The 22,675-nt window shown below is 43.1% G+C and overlaps 1 protein-coding gene across 3 annotated transcripts in view; it reads left to right on the top strand.

The window, feature by feature from the left end:
* The window catches only part of LOC139578189 (dual specificity protein phosphatase 8-like), a 106,323-nt gene that overhangs the window by 14,328 nt on the left and 69,320 nt on the right, over window positions 1-22,675 (top strand). The gene's annotated exons all lie outside the window — the stretch shown is intronic.

Genomic DNA, 22,675 nt, shown 5'->3' with positions numbered 1-22,675 from the left:
CTGTAGGTTTATTGCAATGAAACCGAATCCTCCCGTTTTCCATGACTTCTGCTCCCAATATGACAGCCTTTTTTCCATGGCCCAGCCATGGCATGCTACGCGAATCATGTATTTTTAGTCGCTGTGTGAAACTGGAGGTTGGGTGTTTGTCTGGGTGCATGTCTGTGCATGTCTGTGTGCATGTGCGTGCATGCGTGTGCATGCGCGCGTGTGTGTGTGTGAGGGTGGTTGGGTGTGTGCGTGTGTGTGTGTGTGTGTGTGTGTGTGTGTGTGTGTGTGTGTGTGTGTGTGTGTGTGTGTGTGTGTGTGTGCTCCATCCAGTATTTTTACATGATGGGTAAATCCATCTCAACAGAGCTGTGGAAATGACCTCTTCCTTCCCACAGCACCAACAAGACAGAAACAATGAAGACAGTGGCGCAATTTGAATGTAATTACACCTGTAATGCCAAAGAACACGGCCACGGCATTGATTCTGTGATGCTATAAGATATGGATGACACATGCCCTTAGTATTGTGATGACGGAAACATTTGGGGGAATTTTTTAGGTGTGACACACACAGTTTGAGTGGCGACTCATAAAAGCCAGTCGTCTACTTCCCGATGTGAACCAGCGGGCCCTGGATGCCTGACCTGTCATGTATGTGTGTGGCTCGTGCTTCGTCTCATTCTCTCCTTCCCCCTAGCTGCTTATATTCATGATTTAGCACTTGGAGTCAGTCCTTCCAACTCAGCCTGTCAATGTAACTACCCATCCACCCTCAGTGAGATGTAGAGGTGTCTAACCCGCTCTACATGAGTGGAAGCAGCAGTGCCTTAGACCTTTATTCAACTTAATGAATATATGTATTTGCTCCCTGGGATTGAAAGACATCTTTAGCTGGCTGGAGAAGCTTGGCATTCCTTCCTTCCTTCCTTCCTTCCTTCCTTCCTTCCTTCCTTCCTTCCTTCCTTCCTTCCTTCCTTCCTTCCTTCCTTCCTTCCTTCCTTCCTTCCTTCCTCCCTCTCTCTCTCTCTCTCTCTCTCTCTCTCTCTCTCTCTCTCTCTCTCTCTCTCTCTCTCTCTCTCTCTCTCTCTCTCTCTCTCTCTCTCTCTCTCTCTCTCTCTCTCTCTCTCTCTCTCTCTCTCTCTCTCTCTCTCTCTCTCTCTCTCTCTCTCTCTCTCTCTCTGTCTCTCTCTGTCTCTCTCTCTCTGTCTCGCTCTCTCGCTCTCTGATTGGTAAGTTTAGAGTCATTATTACCCTGAGCAGAATGCTGTTGCACAACTCTTCTTTTAATAGACCAGTGGCTGATGTCTCCAAGTCAGTGTGTAGAGGCTTTGGACTGGTCGGAAGGCTAGAACTGGTTTACATCAGGGCTGGGTTCAATTCCAATTTCAGAAAGTGAACCCAATTCAAAGTTTTCCTAATTGAAAAGCATTAAAGATAATTTAAATTTCAGACTACATCCTGAATTGAGTGGAATTTAAATGGAATTGCTCCCAACCCTGAGGTGTAATCATTACTCCAAACTAGAGGTCGACCGATTAATCGGAATGGCCATTTAATCGGGGCCGATTTCAAGTTTTCATAACAATCGGAAATCGGTATTTTTGGGCGCCGATTTGCCGATTTTATTTATTTATTATTTTTATTTTTTTACACCTTTATTTAATCTTTATTTAACTAGGCAAGTCAGTTAAGAACACATTCTTATTTACAATGACGGCCTAGGAAACAAGGCAGAACGACAGATTTTTAACCTTGTCAGCTCGGGGGATCCAATCTTGCATTGATTACATTGCACTCCACGAGGAGCCTGCCTGTTAGCGAATGCAGTAATCTAAGTTAAGTTGCTAGCTAGCATTAAACTTATCTTATAAAAAACAATAAATCAATGACTGTCATTGCTCCAATGTGTACTTAACCATAAACATCAATGCCTTTCTTAAAATCAATACACAAGTATATATATTTAAACCTGCATATTTAGCTAAAAGAAATCCAGGTTAGCAGGCAATATTAACCAGGTGAAATTGTGTCATTTCTCTTGCGTTCATTGCACGCAGAGTCAGGGTATATGCAACAGTTTGGGCTCTTTGCGAACTAATTTGCCAGAACTTTACGTAATTATGACAACATTGAAGGTTGTGCAATGTAACAGGAATATTTAGACTCATGGATGCCACCCGTTAGATAAAATACGGAACGGAATAAACGTTTTGTTTTTCGAGGTGATAGTTTCCAGATTAGTCAAAGGTATATGGTTTAGAGAGAAATAGTCGACGCGTTATAATTCCTGTAATAACTTGCGGCTGAATTTGAAAGGGGTTCCTTCGTTATTTTACCGTTCATGTCTTCCATAGAGAATGTCTTGATCTACTTCAAATAAGGTCTGTGTTTCGTGCAGGCTTAAACCGCCTCGACGTTTTGATACCCGTGTAAATCTCACTAGGATAAGGTAACGTTTGTCAACATATTTTCATAAATCCACTCTACAATTTTTTTTATCTCTGCTTATATTTAGCCAATATTGATCAGAGTTACCTTGTCCTATGGATATCTATACAGTTATAAAATTGGCACGGTGATGGCAGCCTACACGAAACACAGACCTTATTTTAAGTGAATCTAAAAAATATCCTATGGAATAAATGAAGGAACCGCTTTTCAGATTTTGCTAGGTGTCATGGGAATTATGATTCGCACTTTGGTTGTCAATTCTTACCATGCCCATTATTAAAATAGGATTTCCTGCATATAGAAATTAAAGTTTTTGTTTTCAACATTCATCACAGGTAACTTAAACTCTATTTTTATTCAAACAGTTGAGAGTATTTGTCTCCTAAGCAGACTCTTCAGTATCATTGTCACTTCAGAGCTGTGTGCGTGTGTATTTATGTATTATATTAAGTTAAAATAAAAGTGTTCATTGTTTATTCAGTATTGTTGCAATTGTCATTATTACAAAAATGTGTGTGTGTATGATATATATATATATTTTAAAAAAAAAATATATTATTAAATAAATCGGCCGATTAATCGGTATCGGCTTTTTTTGTCCTCCAATAATCGGTATCGGTATCGGCATTGAAAAATCATAATTGGTCGACCTCTACTCCAAATATTTGCAAAACGTTCTATTGTGCAACAAAAACTAACGTGTCTATTGGACAGATTCAGGTAGGTCCCCGTCCCTGTTTGCTGAAAATGTCTGGAGTAATGATTACCCCCCAGGTTAACATAATCATTTAGGGCCCGATTCTGATCCGAGTTAAGCGCAAGTAAATAGCTTGCTATTCACCTGCTATTCGTTTTGAATACGCCGTATTCTGACCTTGACTTAATTCCCTAGTAATTCCACCACATTTACACACGAGGAAACTGTGAATAAGTTCTAGCGAACCTACCGGTTCCAAGTGGAAAAAGCATCTGCTTAATTTTTTCCTGATAGAAATAACACCTTCTCCATCCACTGTAATGTACTTGGTATTAATTTGATAAGAGCTATTGATAAGAGCTAGGTAAATGAGTTCTCCGTTTGGATAAGGGAATTGTAAATATAAGTGACACTTGTTTTAGATATATTTGACCCTATAATCGCTGAAGACAAATGTGAAACCAGTTACATGGCAGCAAACTGAAGCGTATCAAGCACAGTAAAGTTGATGAAATGCTGTGCCATTATGCAGAATATTAATTGTACAGACTTCTAACTTGCAGGGATGGGCACTCTTGATTGTCTTATAGACTACCCCGACTTTTTTCCATTTCTATCATGTTAAATATTAGTCACTATCAGTATCGACCGTCAGTAGACCAAATAACAACACAATTCAACTAACAATTTACTGTTAGTTTTCTTCAGTTGGTATCATTTCATTTAATTTCATTGTTTCATTTACCTTCATTTGCTTCCTCTGTAAACGCTGGCACGGCCATGTGGTTGTTGCTGATGATCTTTAGTAACAGTTGATAATATAAAAAAAAAGGTGAATTAAATCATTATGGAGCGCAGACCATGCCGTGACAGTTTGAACTCTCAAGGCACAATACTTAGCTGTGTCATCACACAGTTCCATGGTTAGTGCAGGCAATAGATGAGGGTATAGCCTACTACTGTACACTATTATCCCTATTATGATTATATGTACACCAGGGGTGTAAAGTACTTAAGTAAAAATACTTAAAAGTACTAAAGTAATTTTTTTGGGTATCTGTACTTTACTTTACTATTTATATTTTTTGACAACTTTTACTTCACTACATTCCAAAAGAAAATGATGTACTTTTTACTCCATGCATTTTCCCTGACACCGAAAAGTACTCGTTACTTTTAAAATACATATTTCTGTGTTTAGTGTTAGAGAAAATGTGCATATTTTCTAAAGTTCTCTGTTGATCAAAGCGTCTGCCCCCTTTGCTGTAAACATCTCACAGAGCTCTAGCTTGGCTTCCTGAACTCATTAGGAACTCGCCTTCCATCTCATATTAATCCTGTCCATCTGTGACAAACAGAAACTGTTGTTTCTTTAAAATCTATGAATTATTTTTAGATTAATGGCTATAAATCGATCTCTGAATGTGCTACCGTGATGATTGCAGGCATGTGCTTTGTCAGTGGCTGTGACAGAGCGAATGAAATGGAAGGAGGGACGTCCCAGCTTCAAGTGGTTTCAGATTTCACATCCTACGTCGCACAGGCTCAGAAGAAAATACTACTGTGTCCTTGGGAACCAGGGATATCACTCAAAGCGAGCCATTTCGATCTATGGTATCCACAGATAGATGAGGAAGTGAAAATGTCGGTCGGAACCGGTACCAGAAACATGCAGGTCTTCTAAAAAGGGTACCTTACATCAAAGAGGTTTTAAAGAACTTTTGATTCCCAGGAGGACCAGTATGAATGAAAAAAAAAGATGGAAATGTACTGTAAGTTGCTCTTGATAAGAGTTTCTGCTAAATGACTAATGATTTGAGAAAAAAAATTAGTTGAGAAAAAATATATATATCACGCCCTGACCTTAGAGATCCTTTTTATGTCTCTATTTTGGTTGGTCAGGGCGTGAGTTGGGGTGGGCATTCTATGTTTTTGTTCTATGTTGTCTATTTCTATGTGTTTGGCCAGGTGTGGTTCTCAATCAGAGGCAGCTGTCTATCGTTGTCTCTGATTGAGAACCATACTTAGGTAGCCTTTTCCCACCTGTGTTTTGTGGGTAGTTATTTTCTGTTTAGCTGTTTTGTTTGGCTGACAGAACTGTTCGCTTTCGTTCTCCTGTTTGTTGTTTTTGTTCGATTGTTTTTTTGGATTAAATCATGAACACTTCAAACTCTGCACCTTGGTCCACTCTTCCTTCAGCCCACGAGAAGCATTACAATATCACCATCTCTCTGTCTCTCTGTCCTGGTCCCCCCACCTGTTTATCACCATCTCTCTATCACCATCCCTGTTTCCTCTCTTTCTCTCTGCCCCTCTTTTCTCTCTCTGTCTTCCCCGTTTTGCCCTGTTGCTGGCTAGCTGTTGGTATTCTCTCCACCACAGTAAAGAGGATAATGCTGCCGATTTAATGCTAGGCTGGATAAAGCTGGAACTAGCCGGGTGACACGGGAGGGCCACACGGCCCCAGAGTCCTTTGTTATTGGCTAAGCATGACATCATCCCCCTTTGTGTGGCCACTGGCAGGCCGTGAGCTGGGCACGTGCAGAGCGGCTGCGCGGTATTAATGCAGGCTCCCGCCCCCACCACACACACAGACACAAACTGCCTCCCACAGGGCTTTCAGCATCACCAGGGGCCGCCTCAGCGAGCCTGTCTCAGTCAGCCGATGAAGCAAAGGACATCATTGTGGGTCCTTGTGGGAGTGAATGTAGGAAGCTGAAGAGAGAGGGGGTATTCATGGGTGGGCTACCTCCTGCCTGCATCCTATTGAGTCATAATGGCAGGCGTCCCCCAAGGCTCTACAATGCTCGGCCCTTTCAGATTTTATCATCACAGGATTAGGTTGAGTGAACTAAGTGTATGGACAGGAATAAAAATGGTGTCCTCCCTCCCTACATAACCCCCATGTAATTCACTGTACTGACTCTACTAGGCTTAAACTAGGTCAGTTAAATACTGTAGGCTGTGTGTGTGAGCGTATTTGTGTGTAGTGTGTGGGTGGACCTCGACCTCAGCAGGAGCATGGTCCCTAGTCAGTGACTGTGTGATGGTCAGGCCGGGTTGTTTCTTGACTTCAGCAAAGCTAATCTTCCACGCTGCTCCATACTGCTGGATGTGGTGTAGGAGTGAATCAGGGCCAGGACCAGGGCAAGTCTTAAAATATGGCCCAGAGGTTGGCTAGCTCCAGTCAGGGCCAGGGTAAGGCCAGGGCAAAGTCTGACAGATGGTCCAGAGGTTGGCTTGCTCCAGTCAGGGCCAGGACAAGGCCTGAGAGATGGCCCAGAGGTTGGCTAGCTCCAGTCAGGGCCAGGGCAAGGCCTGAGAGATTGCCCAGAGGTTGGCTAGCTCCAGTCGGGGCCAGGGCAAGGCCTGAGAGATTGCCCAGAGGTTTGTTAGCTCCAGTCAAGGCCAGGGCAAGGCCTGAGAGATTGCCCAGAGGTTGGCTAGCTCCAGTCAGGGCCAGGGCAAGGCCTGAGAGATTGCCCAGAGGTTGGCTAGCTCCAGTCAGGGCCAGGGCAAGGCCTGAGAGATTGCCCAGAGGTTTGTTAGCTCCAGTCAAGGCCAGGGAGACTCTTAGACTGGCATTTAGGGAGGTCACCAGGCTCTGTTCTGTACTGCACTGCACTGTATGCTGACTGACACAGTGCAGTTCACCAAAATCAAATCAGAGTCACAAACACTCTCTCTCTATCACACACACTCTTCTTCTGTCTTCTTCTCTCTCTCCAGTTTTATTTCCACTACAAACAATTTGAACACGTTTAACCTGAACTGATGTTCAAGTGTCACTTGTTAGTCTTTGATACTAATTGGTCCTTTTGCTGGAAGACTGGGTTCCGGCTGCACGTGTCCCGTAAGCCATTTACTAAATATTTATCTCCGTCACCTACCGGTATCTACCTGCTAAGGATCCTGGGTAATGACTTAATGAAGTGTAATGCCTCATGGTGATTGCCCCACCGCAGACACGACACCTAGAAAAGACGAATACATTGTCTTCTTACCATATGACAAATCTCTTACATAATTTGTCTTGAATATGGATAAGAATAGCAAAATGGATAATGTTACAGTATTTGCATGATGAGCATTGAGCACTATATCAGGAACTATAGATTTGTGTTATTTACATTCACTAGTAGTGACTGAAATGGATTAGCAGTTTACGGTATCATCCTTATTTTAACTTAGGACTGCAGTATACACTTCGATGCACAAGTGTGATATCCTGACCCTTGACATTGACATTATTTCCAGGTAATGGTAGCGACGGAGTTAGCATATGCGAGTACAGTGTCATACTTATTTCCATCCAGGACAATACAGTGGTGTAGACATTGTTTTTAGGTCCGTATCCTGTTCTAGCCAGGTGTACAGTATCATGGCTATAGCACCACTCAGGATAACTAACCCGCTGGTTGTCATAGCCAGGTAGCCAGGTTGATGGTAACAGAAGGGCGCAGCAGGATGTTTGGCGATTTTTATGACACGGCCTGGAATGTTTTGGTGATTTCCTGAGGCAGACATTTTTAGCAACACTCACATTTTAGCCCCGACCGTGGCAATACTGTGGGAGAGGCTATACAGACATGCCTGTTGCCCAATATTATGATGTATGTCGCGCAACAAGAGTTGAGTGTGGACGAACAGATTCGGTTAAGACCTCCGAGCTATAATAACAATGGTTCTGACAGTTTAGTCAGTCATCCAAAATGAGCCCTCCCCAGCTGGCAAGTTTATGCTTGTTTCTAGAAACTTCCGCGAGAATTTGAAACTTGTCTGCAGAAGTTATCGGACTACAAAATGAACATGTGCTTTAGCTGTCACCCTGGCCTGGTATTAGCTACACTATCTGGCTACTTCCCATTCCCTACTGCAGGACAGCAGTGCTCGGCAAGTGGGAATCGGTTGCGAAGGACACACTGTGCCCTGTGTTAGGGTGCTTGAGGAGTTAGGGAGCGTGAGGAGTTAGGGAGCGTGAGGAGTTAGGGAGCGTGAGGAGTTAGGGAGCGTGAGGAGTTAGGGAGCGTGAGGAGTTAGGGAGCGTGAGGAGTTAGGGAGGGTGAGGACGTAGGGAGCGTGAGGACGTAGGGAGCGTGAGGACGTAGGGAGCGTGAGGACGTAGGGAGCGTGAGGACGTAGGGAGCGTGAGGAGTTAGGGAGCGTGAGGACGTAGGGAGCGTGAGGACGTAGGGAGCGTGAGGACGTAGGGAGCGTGAGGACGTAGGGAGCGTGAGGAGTTAGGGAGCGTGAGGAGTTAGGGAGCGTGAGGACGTAGGGAGCGTGAGGACGTAGGGAGCGTGAGGACGTAGGGAGCGTGAGGACGTAGGGAGCGTGAGGAGTTAGGGAGCGTGAGGACGTAGGGAGCGTGAGGACGTAGGGAGCGTGAGAAGTTAGGGAGCGTGAGGAGTTAGGGAGCGTGAGGAGTTAGGGAGCGTGAGGACGTAGGGAGCGTGAGGACGTAGGGAGCGTGAGGAAGTAGGGAGCGTGAGGAAGTAGGGAGCGTGAGGAGTTAGGGAGCGTGAGGAGTTAGGGAGCGTGAGGACGTAGGGAGCGTGAGGACGTAGGGAGCGTGAGGAGTTAGGGAGCGTGAGGACGTAGGGAGCGTGAGAAGTTAGGGAGCGTGAGGAGTTAGGGAGCGTGAGGACGTAGGGAGCGTGAGGACGTAGGGAGCGTGAGGACGTAGGGAGCGTGAGGACGTAGGGAGCGTGAGGACGTAGGGAGGGTGAAGACGTAGGGAGGGTGAGGACGTAGGGAGCGTGAGGACGTAGGGAGCGTGAGGACGTAGGGAGCGTGAGGACGTAAGGAGCGTGAGGAGTTAGGGAGCGTGAGGACGTAGGGAGCTTGAGGACGTAGGGAGCTTGAGGACGTAGGGAGCGTGAGGACGTAGGGAGCGTGAGGACGTAGGGAGCGTGAGGAGTTAGGGAGCGTGAGGACGTAGGGAACGTGAGGACGTAGGGAGCGTGAGGACGTAGGGAGCGTGAGGACGTAGGGAGCGTGAGGAGTTAGGGAGCGTGAGGAGTTAGGGAGCGTGAGGAGTTAGGGAGCGTGAGGACGTAGGGAGCGTGAGGAGTTAGGGAGCGTGAGGACGTAGGGAGCGTGAGGACGTAGGGAGCGTGAGGACGTAGGGAGCGTGAGGACGTAGGGAGCGTGAGGAGTTAGGGAGCGTGAGGACGTAGGGAGCGTGAGGACGTAGGGAGCGTGAGAAGTTAGGGAGCGTGAGGAGTTAGGGAGCGTGAGGAGTTAGGGAGCGTGAGGACGTAGGGAGCGTGAGGACGTAGGGAGCGTGAGGACGTAGGGAGCGTGAGGAGTTAGGGAGCGTGAGGACGTAGTGAGCGTGAGGACGTAGGGAGCATGAGGAGTTAGGGAGCGTGAGATTTGGATCAAGGGGTCCAGAGGCAGGGTGTTTGTGGGTGAGGGGCAGTGTGTGGTGAACGGTCAACATCGGTCATTTGAGTGATTTGGTCACACGATACACCCCCCCACCCCCCACCCCACTTCATAATAGCTCCACATGAAGCATTCAGAATGGATTAGTTAATAGTTTATTCATAATTTATTAATCATTACTCCATTCATAAGATGATTAAATAGGTCCTTATAAACCATTTACTAATCAGTTAGATGTTATCATCTAAAGTGTGGGGTATAAATACTTTATAAATCATTTATAAATGTTTTGAGTGACCAATGTAATTTCTCACAAAAAGATGAACAGATGGATATTCCAACAGTACATGATGTTCCTTAAGGTCTCAAAATGACCTAGATCCTATCAATGGTTAAACAATAAGCACACAAACAGAGGATGTTAAAGAAAATATTTTAAACATTTTATTCCAAAACAGTAACTTCAAACACACTCTATGCTGAGTAAAGTAACATAAGCATTTCTTGGCAGTGACTTTTCTACCATAACCAAAGTGTGGATTACAGTCACACCTTAGAGCAGTCTAATATCCATTAACCCAGAAATAAAATCTTGTGCAATTTGGTCAGCTGCATGACTAAATTATGGGTCCATACTTTTATTTAACCTTTATTTAAACATTGAGATTAAAAATCTATTTTTACAAGGGAGCCCCAAACGTGTTAGAAATTGGGAGTTGTGGTTTGCTGTGAAGACTCCACCCAAAAGCAAAGGCACCTACCCCCGCCTCAACCACATAACAGGAGTAATGAAGGCACAAATGCATAAAAAACGAACTAAAAGTCCATTTAAAACTTCTTATGGATCATATCCCGTTAGCGGGATCGATTTGACAACATCCGGTGAAATGGCAGAGCGCCAAATTCAAATTAAATGAATAGAAATATTTAACTTTCATACAATCACAAGTGCAATACACCAAAATAACGCTTAACTTCTTGTTAATCCAGCCACCGTGTCAGATTTCAAAAAGGCTTTACGGTGAAAGCAAACCATGCTAATATCTGAGGACAGCACCCCATCAAACAAACACATGACAATCATATTTCAACCCGCCAGGCGCAACAAAACACAGAAATAACTATATAATTCATGCCTTACCTTAGAAGATCTTCTTCTGTTGGCACTCCAATATGTCCCATAAACATCACAAATGGCCCTTTTGTTCGATTAATTCCGTCGTTATATCCCCAAAATGTCCATTTATTTGGCGCGTTTGATTCAGAAAGACACCGGTTCCATCTCGCCCAACATGACTACAAATGATCTAATAAATTACCTGTAATCTTGGTCCAAACATTTCAAACAACTTTCCTAATCCAACTTTAGGTATTTTAAAACGTAAATAATCGCTAAAATTTAAGACGGGATACATTGTGTTCAATAGCGGATAAAATCAAAGTGGAGCGAGCTTCAGGTCGCGCGCCCCCCAAAAAAGAGTCCACTTGGCTCGACTCCCAGAAAGGAAAGGGCTACTTCTTCATTACTCAAAGGAAAAACATCAACCAATTTCTAAAGACTGTTGACATCTAGTGGAAGCCATAGGAACTGCAAGCATATTTCTATTAAAACGGGCTTGCCATAGAAATCTAATGGAAAACAGATTGACCTCTAAAAATAAATTCCCTGGATGGATTGTGCTCGTGGTTTCGCCTGCCAAATCGGTTCTGTTATACTCACAGACATTATTCAAACAGTTTTAGAAACTTCAGAGTGTTTTCTATTCAAATCTACTAATAATATGCATATCCTAGCTTCTGGGCCTGAGTAGCAGGTAGTTTACTTTGGGCACGCTTTTCATCCAGACTTGAAAATACTGCCCCCTATCCCAGAGAGGTTTTAACAGAGCTATTAATAGTGTCTTAAGCATATTAGCATTGTAATGAGACACTCATGGCTCATCCATCCATTGATCTATTAATTCAAAGGAACACCAGAGGGCTGTGCTTCCTCCTGTCACTTCTCACACTACATAGCTATTTTTCCCTCAACATCGGACATCCCCTAACTTCGGACACTCTCTAGCGGTTGGAGAATTAAATCACTTCGAGCTCAACATTTAAATGGCCTGGGAAATAATGTAACGTTTTGCGACTAAAGACACCCTTCTAGCTAGCTGACCACCGATGTTCATTGCAGTTAATGTAAGTTAAGTTAGGTTTTGAGGTAAGTTAAGTTTTGAGGTTTCAAAAACCATTTTGTGGGACATGCTGTATATTATTAAAAAAAAAATTACCTAAATTATTCATACTCATTTATATGTTAGTATTAAACTGTTATCTACTTTCTCAAAACATCAGATTCATCTGTAAAACAAATAATGAGGCATTATTTGTTTACAACACTGAGGAAGATGTTGGTGAAGAACCATTTTTAAGAGTCTACAGAAGGGCTCACTGGGCTACGCAATGAAAAGTTTTTACTGGAAGGCTAGCCAGCTGGTAAACTATCTAGTAAACACTTCGGATACAAGGTTGGTGTCTCTTTTTTTAACAGAATTAAACGGATATATCTTGTAATTAAACAAAATAGTAAGGTGAACAATAACTGTAGTAGTAGCATTTCCACAGAAATGTCAAACATGCTAATGGCTAACCGGTTAACTAACATTTTTAAGACACCAATAATCCCAAAACATTGATGGCTTGATCACAAGATAACACTGCTGAAGGTAATATATTTCTTAAACGCTGTTGAGTATCTGATTATATGGGGTGCTACGCTACAAGAGCAGATACTTATCCACTATTGTTCAGTGGAAAAAAGACATGCTCGTTGTACTATTGGTTATCGATGACAATGTGGAAGACGTAAAGCTCTGTCCCCATTTTCAAAAAGGAATTTCTCAATTTTACTTACCCTCAAACTTTGGAATCAAAGAGGCTTGATGTAGCCTAGTTTAGTTGGCTAGCTGTTTCTAACATTTCTTTATTTCTGTACTGAAATGCAGAGTTCAAGGCCAATGAATGGACAGCTTTGTAAAGATACGCTAAATGAGTGTATCTTTAGCGCATCATTTAGCGTATCTTTACAAAGCTGTCCATTCATTGGCCTTGAACTCTGCATTTCAGTACAGAAATAAAGAAATGTTAGAAACAGCTAGCCAACTAAACTAGGCTACATCAAGTTTAAGGTAAACTCCTAACGTTAGCTAACAGAATTTCACAAGTCCGATTAAAGCTGCCACTGTCAGAAAACAAGTACACAGTTACGCTAGCTAACTCAATAAATCACCATGCAAGCATGAGATAAGCCTGCCAAATAGCATAGTTAAATTTACCTAGATGGAGAATAAGTCAAATCTAGCTATGGTAACATAGCTAGCCAGCTAACCTAGCTAACTTTAGCTAACGAGGGAAACAGTGTCCGAGACCAGAAGAAGTGTGAGACTAAGCTATCTAAGTTAGCTTGCTAGCTAACTTTAGCTAACTACCGTTACAGACACTGACATAGTTAGCAAGCTAGCCAAATGTTGACAAAAAACATACATTTAGTTATATTTCACTTCAGTAAGCTAGCGTCGCGAACATGGTCATGAGGCAAACGTTAGTTAGCTAGTTACCACAGCCAGAGATGTTAGCACAGAAAATGGATAGCTAGCTAATGCTCAAGCTAACATTAGCTAGCTACCTTTGACATTGAAAGTCTCCTCCATAAGTTTGTTTTACTCACTGCTTTAGCACACTCCGCCAACCCTAATGTCCTTGCCGTGTCTGAATCCTGGCTTAGGAAGGCCACCAAACATTCTGAGATTTCCATACCCAACTACAACATTTTCCGTCAAGATAGAACTGCCAAAGGGGGAAGAGTTGCAATATACTCCAGAGATAGCCTGCAAAGTTCTGTCATACTTTCCAGGTCTATGCCCAAACAGTTCGAGCTTCTAATTTAAAAAATATATCTCTCCAGAAATAAGTCTCTCACCTGTTATAGACCACCCTCAGCTCCCAGCTGTGCCCTGGACACCATATGTGAATTGATTGCCCCCCATCTATCTTCAGAGTTCGTTCTGTTAAGTGACACAAATTATCAAGGAACCCACCAGGTACAACCCTAAATCCGTAAACATGGGCACCCTCATAGATATTATCCTGACCAACTTTCCCTCCAAATACACCTCTGCTGTTTTCAATCAGGATCTCAGCGATCCCTGCCTCATTGCCTGCATCCGCTATGGGTCCGCGGTCAAACGACACCCCTCATCACTGTCAAATGCTCCCTAAAACACTTCTGCAAGCAGGCCTTTCTAATCGACTTGGCCCGGGTATCCTGGAAGGATACTGACCTCATCCCGTCAGTCGAGGATGCCTGGTTATTCTTTAAAAGTAATTTCCTCACCATCTTAAATAAACATGCCCCTTTCAAAAAATGTATAACTAAGAACAGATATAGCCCTTGGTTCACTCCAGACCTGACTGTCCTCGACCAGCACAAAGACATCCTGTGGCGGACTGCACTAACATTGAATAGTCCCCGCGATATGCAACTTTTCAGGGAAGTCAGGAACCAATACACACAGTCAGTCAGGAAAGCAAAGGCTAGCTTTTTCAAACAGAGATTTGCATCCTGTAGCTCTAACTCCAAAAAGTTTTGGGACACTGTAAAGTCCATGGAGAATAAGAGCACATCCTCCCAGCTGCCCACTGCACTGAGGCTAGGTAACACTGTCACCACCGATAAATCCACGATAATCGAGAATTTCAATAAGCATTTCTCTCCTGCCAGCCATGCTTTCCTCCTGGTTACCCCAACCCCGGCCAACAGCTCTGCACCCCCCACCGCTACTTGCCCAAGCCTCCCCAGCTTCTCCTTCACCCAAATCCAGATAGCAGATGTTCTGAAAGAGCTGCAAAACCTGGACCCGTACAAATCAGCTGGGCTAGACAATCTGGACCCTCTCTTTCTAAAATTATCCGCCGCCATTGTTGCAACCCCTATTACCAGTCTGGTCAACCTCTCTTTCGTATCATCCAAGATCCCTAAAGATTGGAAAACTGCCGTGGTCATCCCCCTCTTCAAAGAGACACTCTAGACCCAAACTGTTACAGACGTATATCCATCCTGCCCTGCCATTCTAAAGTCTTCGAAAGCCAAGTTAATAAACAGATCACTGACCATTTCGAATCCCACCATACCTTCTCTGCTGTGCAATCCGGTTTTCGAGCTGGTCACAGGTGCACCTCAGCCACGCTCAAGGTACTAAACGATATTATAACCGCCATCGATAAAATACAGTACTGTGCAGCCGTCTTCATCGACCTGGCCAAGGCTTTCGACTCTGTCAATCACCGTATTCTTATTGGCAGACTCAACAGCCTTCGTTTCTCAAATGACTGCCTCGCCTGGTTCACCAACTACTTCTCAGACAGAGTTCCGTGTGTCAAATCAGAGGGCCTGTTGTCCGGACCTCTGGCAGTCTCTATTGGGGTACCACAGGGTTCAATTCTCGGACTGACTCTTTTCTCTGTATATATCAACGATGTCGCTCTTGCTACGGGTGATTCCCTGATCCACCTCTACGCAGACGACACCATTCTGTATACATCTGGTCCTTCTTTGGACACTGTGTTAACTAACCTCCAAACAAGCTTCAATGCCATACAACACTCCTTCCGTGGCCACCAACTGCTCTTAAACGCTAGTAAAACGAAATGCATGCTTTTCAACCGTTCGCTGCCCACACCCGCCCGCCCGACTAGCATCACTACTCTGGACGGTTCTGACTTAGAATATGTGGACAATTACAAATACCTAGGTATCTGGCTAGACTGTAAACTCTCCTTCCAGACTCATACTCAGCAAACTGGATGCAGTCTATCACAGTGCCATCCGTTTTGTCACCAAAGTCCCTTATACCACCCACCACTGCGACCTGTATGCTTTAGTCGGCTGGCCCTCGCTACATATTCGTCGCCAGACCCACTGGCTCCAGGTCATCTATAAGTCTATGCTAGGTAAAGCTCCGCCTTATCTCAGCTCACTGGTCACGATAACAACACCCACCCATAGCACGCGCTCCAGCAGGTATATCTCACTGGTCATCCCCAAAGCCAACACCTCCTTTGGCCGCCTTTCCTTCCAGTTCTCTGCTGCCAATGACTGGAAGGAATTGCAAGAATCGCTGAAGCTGGAGACTTATATTTCCCTCACTAACTTTAAACATCAGTTATCTGAGCAGCTAACCGATCGCTGCAGCTGTACATAGCTCATCTGTAAATAGCCCACCCAATCTACCTACCTCATCCCCATATTGTTTTTATTTACTTTTCTGCTCTTTTGCACACCAGTATTTCTACTTGCATATCACCATCTGCTCATCTATCACTCCAGTGTTCATTTGCTAAATTGTAATTACTCATGCCATTTGCACACACTGTATATAGACTTTCTTTTTTTTCTATTGTGTTATGGACTGTACGCTTGTTCTATATTCTATGTGTAACTCTGTGTTGTTGTTTGTGTCGCACTGCTTTGCTTTATCTTGGCCAGGTCGCAATTGTAAATGAGAACTTGTTCTCAACTAGCTTACCTGGTTAAATAAAGGTGAAAAAAAAAATTGTGGTAAGACAACCTATTTAACCTAAATGACCATTAAACTCATAATTCATAATAATTGTTACTTACCGTTTTCATGGTTTTCAGTCAACCAAAATCTGTGGAAATAACGTTCACCGGTTTCAACTCGTCAGTCACTCAGTCGCACTAGAACTGGAATACTTGCAAGTATTCTGGTGGACTTAATGCGCTGATGGCGGTATAATTAACCCACTGGCTGGGTCAAATACCCATAGCCCAACCTTAATAACCCAGCATCAACAACTTTCTGTATTTACAGAAAACAACCCAACTATTGACCCAATGCCTGCAAACCAGCAATTGGGTCATCCAAACGACCCAGCATTTTTTAGAGTGTAACTTGCATCTTTAAGCCATGCATGGAAGAAGCCTTGACCTGTCTGGTGCACACATTACTCTGTCCTCAGTTTGATTGAAGGCCTCAATCTGTATTTCTGCATTGTAACTGATGGCTTCTAGAAAGAGAGAACGAACAACATATGATCAAGATCAGCTACCTACTAGTTTAAAGCAATGAAATATCTAATTGTTACAAATAATGAATGTATGGGCTACATTTGTGAGAATAATACATGCATTTACTTACCTTAACAATCTTGAAGACGATACACTCATTTATCACTCAAAAAAAGTATAATGAGTGATTATCCTTCTCCCAATACAGCCTCTTCCAACACCACGTGCTAGCTAACATACTACATACAGTGGGGAGAACAAGTATTTGATACACTGCCGATTTTGCAGGTTTTCCTACTTACAAAGCATGTAGAGGTCTGTCATTTTTATCATAGGTACACTTCAACTATGAGAGACGGAATCTAAAACAAAAATCCAGAAAATCACATTGTATGATTTTTAAATAATTAATTTGCATTTTATTGCATGACATAAGTATTTGATCACCTACCAACCAGTAAGAATTCCGGCTCTCACAGACCTGTTAGTTTTTCTTTAAGAAGCCCTCCTGTTCTCCACTCATTACCTGTATTAACTGCACCTGTTTGAACTCGTTACCTGTATAAAAGACACCTGTCCACACACTCAATCAAACAGATTCCAACCTCTCCACAATGGCCAAGACCAGAGAGCTGTGTAAGGACATCAGGGATAAAATTGTAGACCTGCACAAGGCTGGGATGGGCTACAGGACAATAGGCAAGCAGCTTGGTGAGAAGGAAACAACTGTTGGCGCAATTATTAGAAAATGGAAGAAGTTCAAGATGACGGTCAATCACCCTCGGTCTGGGGCTCCATGCAAGATTTCACCTCGTGGGGCATCAATGATCATGAGGAAGGTGAGGGATCAGCCCAGAACTACACGGCAGGACCTGGTCAATGACCTGAAGAGAGCTGGGACCACAGTCTCAAAGAAAACCATTAGTAACACACTACGCCGTCATGGATTAAAATCCTGCAGCGCACGCAAGGTCCCCCTGCTTAAGCCAGTGCATGTCCAGGCCCGTCTGAAGTTTGCCAATGACCATCTGGATGATCCAGAGGAGGAATGGGAGAAGGTCATGTGGTCTGATGAGACAAAAATAGAGCTTTTTGGTCTAACTCCACTCGCCGTGTTTGGAGGAGGAAGAAGTATGAGTACAACCCCAAGAACACCATCCCAACCGTGAAGCATGGAGGTGGAAACATCATTCTTTGGGGATGCTTTTCTGCAAAGGGGACAGGACGACTGCACCGTATTGAGGGGAGGATGGATGGGGCCATGTATCGCGAGATCTTGGCCAACAACCTCCTTCCCTCAGTAAGAGCATTGAAGATGGGTCGTGGCTGGGTCTTCCAGCATGACAATGACACGAAGCACACAGCCATGGCAACTAAGGAGTGGCTCCGTAAGAAGCATCTCAAGGTCCTGGAGTGGCCTAGCCAGTCTCCAGACCTGAACCCAATAGAAAATCTTTGGAGGGAGCTGAAAGTCCGTATTGCCCAGCGACAGCCCCGAAACCTGAAGGATCTGGAGAAGATCTGTAGGGAGGAGTGGGCCAAAATCCCTGCTGCAGTGTGTGCAAACCTAGTCAAGAACTACAGGAAACGTATGATCTCTGTAATTGCAAACAAAGGTTTCTGTACCAAATATTAAGTTCTGCTTTTCTGATGTATCAAATACTTATGTCATGCAATAAAATGCAAATTAATTACTTAAAAATCATACAATGTGATTTTCTGGATTTTTGTTTTAGATTCCGTCTCTCATAGTTGAAGTGTACCTATGATAAAAATTACAGACCTCTACATGCTTTGTAAGTAGGAAAACCTGCAAAATCGGCAGTGTATCAAATACTTGTTCTCCCCACTGTATATTGGTATATTGGTTTTAAACAACAATAACATAATCACCTAAAAATATTCAGTACTGTTCAAAAGTTTGGTGTCACTTAGAAATGTATTTGTTTCCATGAAAACATACATGAAATGAGTTGCAAAATTAATAGGAAATATAGTCAAGACGTTGACAAGGTTATAAATAATGATTTGTCATTGAAATAATAATTGTGTCCTTCAAACTTTGCTTTCGTCAAAGAATCCTCCATTTGCAGCAATTACAGCCTTGCAGACCTTTGGCATTCTAGTTGTCAATTTGTTGAGGTAATCTGAAGAGATTTCATCCCATGCTTCCTGAAGCACCTCCCACAAGTTGGATTGGCTTGATGGGCACTTCTTGTGTACCATACGGTCAAGCTGCTCCCACAACAGCTCAATAGGGTTGAGATCCGGTGACTGTGCTGGCCACTCCATTATAGATGGAAAAACAGCTGACTACTTCTTCCCTAAATAGTTATTGTATAGTTTGGAGCTGTGCTTTGGGTCATTGTCCTGTTGTAGGAGGAAATTGGCTCCAATTAAGCGCTGTCCACAGGGTATGGCATGGAGTTGCAAAATGGAGTGATAGCCTTCCTTCTTCAAGATCCCTTTTACCCTCTACAAATCTCCCACTTTACCACCACCAAAGCACCCCCAGACCATCACATTGCCTCCACCATGCTTGACAGATGGCGTCAAGCACTCCTCCAGCATCTTTTCATTTTTTCTGCGTCTCACGAATATTCTTCTTTGTGATCCGAACACCTGAAACTTTGATTTATCTGTCCATAGCACTTTTTTCCAATCTTCCTCTGTCCAGTGTCTGTGTTCTTTTTACCATCTTAATCTTTTCTTTTTATTGGCCAGTCTGAGATCTGTCTTTTTCTGCAACTCAGCCTAGAATGCCGCATCCCGGAGTCGCCTCTTCACTGTTGACGTTGAGACTGGTGTTTTGCAGGTACTAAACTAAGCAAAAAAAGAAACGTCCTCTCACTGTCAATTGCGTTTATTTTCAGCAAACTTAACATGTGTAAATATTTGTATGAACATAACAAGATTCAACAACTGAGACATAAACTGAACAAGTTCCAGAGACATGTGACTAACAGAAATGGAATAATGTGTCCCTGAACAAAGGCGGGTCAAAATTAAAAGTAACAGTATCTGGTGAGACAAAACCGCGACTCGTCAGTGAATAGCACTTTTTTCCAGTCCTGTCTGGTCCAGCGACGGTGGGTTTGTGCCCATAGGCGACGTTGTTGTCGGTGATGTCTGGTGAGGACCTGCCTCACCAGACACCACAAGCCCTCAGTCCAGCCTCTCTCAGCCTATTGCGAACAGTCTGAGCGCTGATGGAGGGATTGTGCGTTCCTGGTGTAACTCGAGCAGTTGTTGTTGCCATCCTGTGCCTGTCCTGCAGGTGTGATGTTCAGATGTACCGATCCTGTGCAGGTGTTGTTACATATGGTCTGCCGCTGCGGGGACGATCAGCTGTCCGTCCTGTCTCTCTGTAGCGCTGTCTTAGGCGTCTCACAGTATGGACATTACAATTTATTGCCCTGGCCACATCTGCAGTCCTCATGCCTCCTTGCAGCATGCCTAAGGGACGTTCATGCAGATGAGCAGGGCATCTTTCTTCTGTGTTTTTCAGAGTCAGTAGAAAGGCCTCTTTATTGTCCTAAGTTTTCATAACTGTGACCTTAATTGCCTACCGTCTGTAAGCTGTTAGTGTCTAAATGACCGTTCCACATGTTCAAGTTCATTAATTGGTTATGGTTCATTGAACAAGCATAGGGAAACAGTGTTTAAAACCTTTACAATGAAGATCTGTGAAGTTATTTGGATTTTTATGAATTATCTTTGAAAGACAGGGTCCTGAAAAAGGGACGTTTCTTTTTTTGCTAAAATTATTTAATGAAGCTGCCAGTTGAGGACTTGTGAGGCGTCTGTTTCTCAAACTAGACACTCTAATGTACTTGTCCTCTTGCTCAGTTGTGCACCGGGGCCTCCCACTCCTCTTTCTATTCTGGTTAGAGCCCGTTTGTGCTGTTCTGTGAAGGGAGTAGTACACAGCGTTGTACGAGATCTTCAGTTTCTTGGCAATTTCTCGCATTGAATAGCCTTCATTTCTCAGAACAAGAATAGACTGACGAGTTTCAGAAGAAAGTACTTTGTTTCTAGCCATTTTGAGCCTGTAATCAATCCACAAATGCTGATGCTCCAGATACTCAACTAGTCTAAAGCCAGTCTAAAAAGCCAGTTTTATTGCTTCTTTAATCAGAACAACAGTTTTCAGCTGTGCTAACATAATTGCAAAAGGGTTTTCTAATGATCAATTAGCCTTTTAAAATGATAAACTTAGATTAGCTAACACAAAGTGCCATTTGAACACAGAAGTGATGGTTGCTGATAATGGGCCTCTGTAAACATATGTAGATATTCCATAAAAAATCTGCCATTTCCAGCTACAATAGTCATTTACAACATTAACAATGTCTACACTGTATTTCTGATCAATTTAATGTTATTTTAATGGACAATTTTTTAAATGTTCTTTCAAAAACAAGGACATTTCGAAGTGACCCCAAACTTTTGAACGGTAGTGTAAGTGTTTAGTGAAATCATTAGTTAGCTAACTATCTATCACAGAAATTGTGCAAAAATATGATAGTTAACGTTAGCTAGCTAAGCGCTAGCCAGTCAGTCAGTGGCGCTGACAGATTAAACTGGTATCAACAAAATGTATTTCACTCTATCCCATAAAACATGACATTGCTAACTATGCATGTTTGCCATTAGTTGCAATAAATATTGTTGTTGCCAAAGGTTTGCTGCAGATTCACCACTAGTGGCAAACGTTTGCAAAATCTGGCAATATTTTGTGGCACACTATCTAGTTTGCATCAAATTTGTCACAAACTAACGGGATGTTTGCAGCAACAAATTAATTTCAGGTATGTAAGGGAATTTGTAAATTACTAGGTTACAAAAATGTACAAATGTGGGAGTAATGATTAATAAATGATGAATAAACTATTTACTAATCCATTATAAATGCTTTATTATGTGGAGGTATTATAAAGTGCTACCACACCCTTTCACAGCAAATGATAGAGGGGACCTTTGCCCCAACACGTCTGAAGACAGACAGACAGACACACACACACACACACACACACACACACACACACACACACACACACACACACACACACACACACACACACACACACACACACACACACACACACACACACACACACACACACACACACACACACACACACACACGCAGTGCCAGCTGCCAGTGCCAGTCAATGACATCATATCACCATTGAGTGTTATCTTTACTGATGGTGTTGTTTGTACAGTCTCAAACCCTGCTGGTAGACTAAAGCTTTGATGGTTAGAACCAGCACCCACCTGCATCTACAGCGCCTTCAGAACGTATTCACACTCCTGGACTTTTGCCACATTTTGTTACAGCCTGAATTCAAAATGGATTAAAGATGGTTTTTATGGCAAAGTGAAAATATGTTTTTAGACATTTTTGTTAATTCTTTGAAACTAAATACAGAAATATCTTATTTACATAAGTATTCACACCCCTGTCAATCAATACATGTTAGAATCACCTTAGGCAGTGATTAAAGTTGTGAGTCTTTCTGGGTAAATCTCTAAGAGCTTTCCACACCTGGATTGTACACTATTTGAACATTATTATTTGTTTAATTCTTCAAGCTCTACCAAATTGGTTGTTGATCATTGCTATACAGCCATTTTCAAGTCGTGCCATTGATTTTCAAGTTGATTTAAGTCATAACTGTAACTCGTCCACTCAGGAACATTCAATGTCGTCTTGGTAAGTAATTCCAGTGTACGGTGCATTCAGAAAAGATTCAAACCCCTTGACTTTTTTCACATTTTGTTACGTTACAGCCTTATTCTAAAATTGATTAAATCTTTTTTCCCTCATCAATCTACACACAATGCCACATAATGACAAAGCAAAAACAGGTTAAAAGCACACCTGTATTTGGGGAGTTTCTCCCATTCTTCTCTGCAGATTCCCTCAAGCTCTGTCAGGTTGGATCGGGAGCGTCGCTGCACGTCTATTTTCAGGTCTTTCCAGAGGCCTTGGTCAGTGAGGTGACCAAGAATCCGATGGTCACTCTGACAATGCTCCAGCGTTCCTCTGTGGAGATGGGAGAACCTTC

Source organism: Salvelinus alpinus, chromosome 6 (genome assembly GCF_045679555.1).
Source record: "Salvelinus alpinus chromosome 6, SLU_Salpinus.1, whole genome shotgun sequence".
NCBI classification, from domain to species: Eukaryota; Metazoa; Chordata; class Actinopteri; order Salmoniformes; family Salmonidae; genus Salvelinus; species Salvelinus alpinus.
The sequence above is the reverse complement of the archived record's forward strand: the minus strand, read 5'-3'. Positions and strand labels throughout refer to the sequence as shown.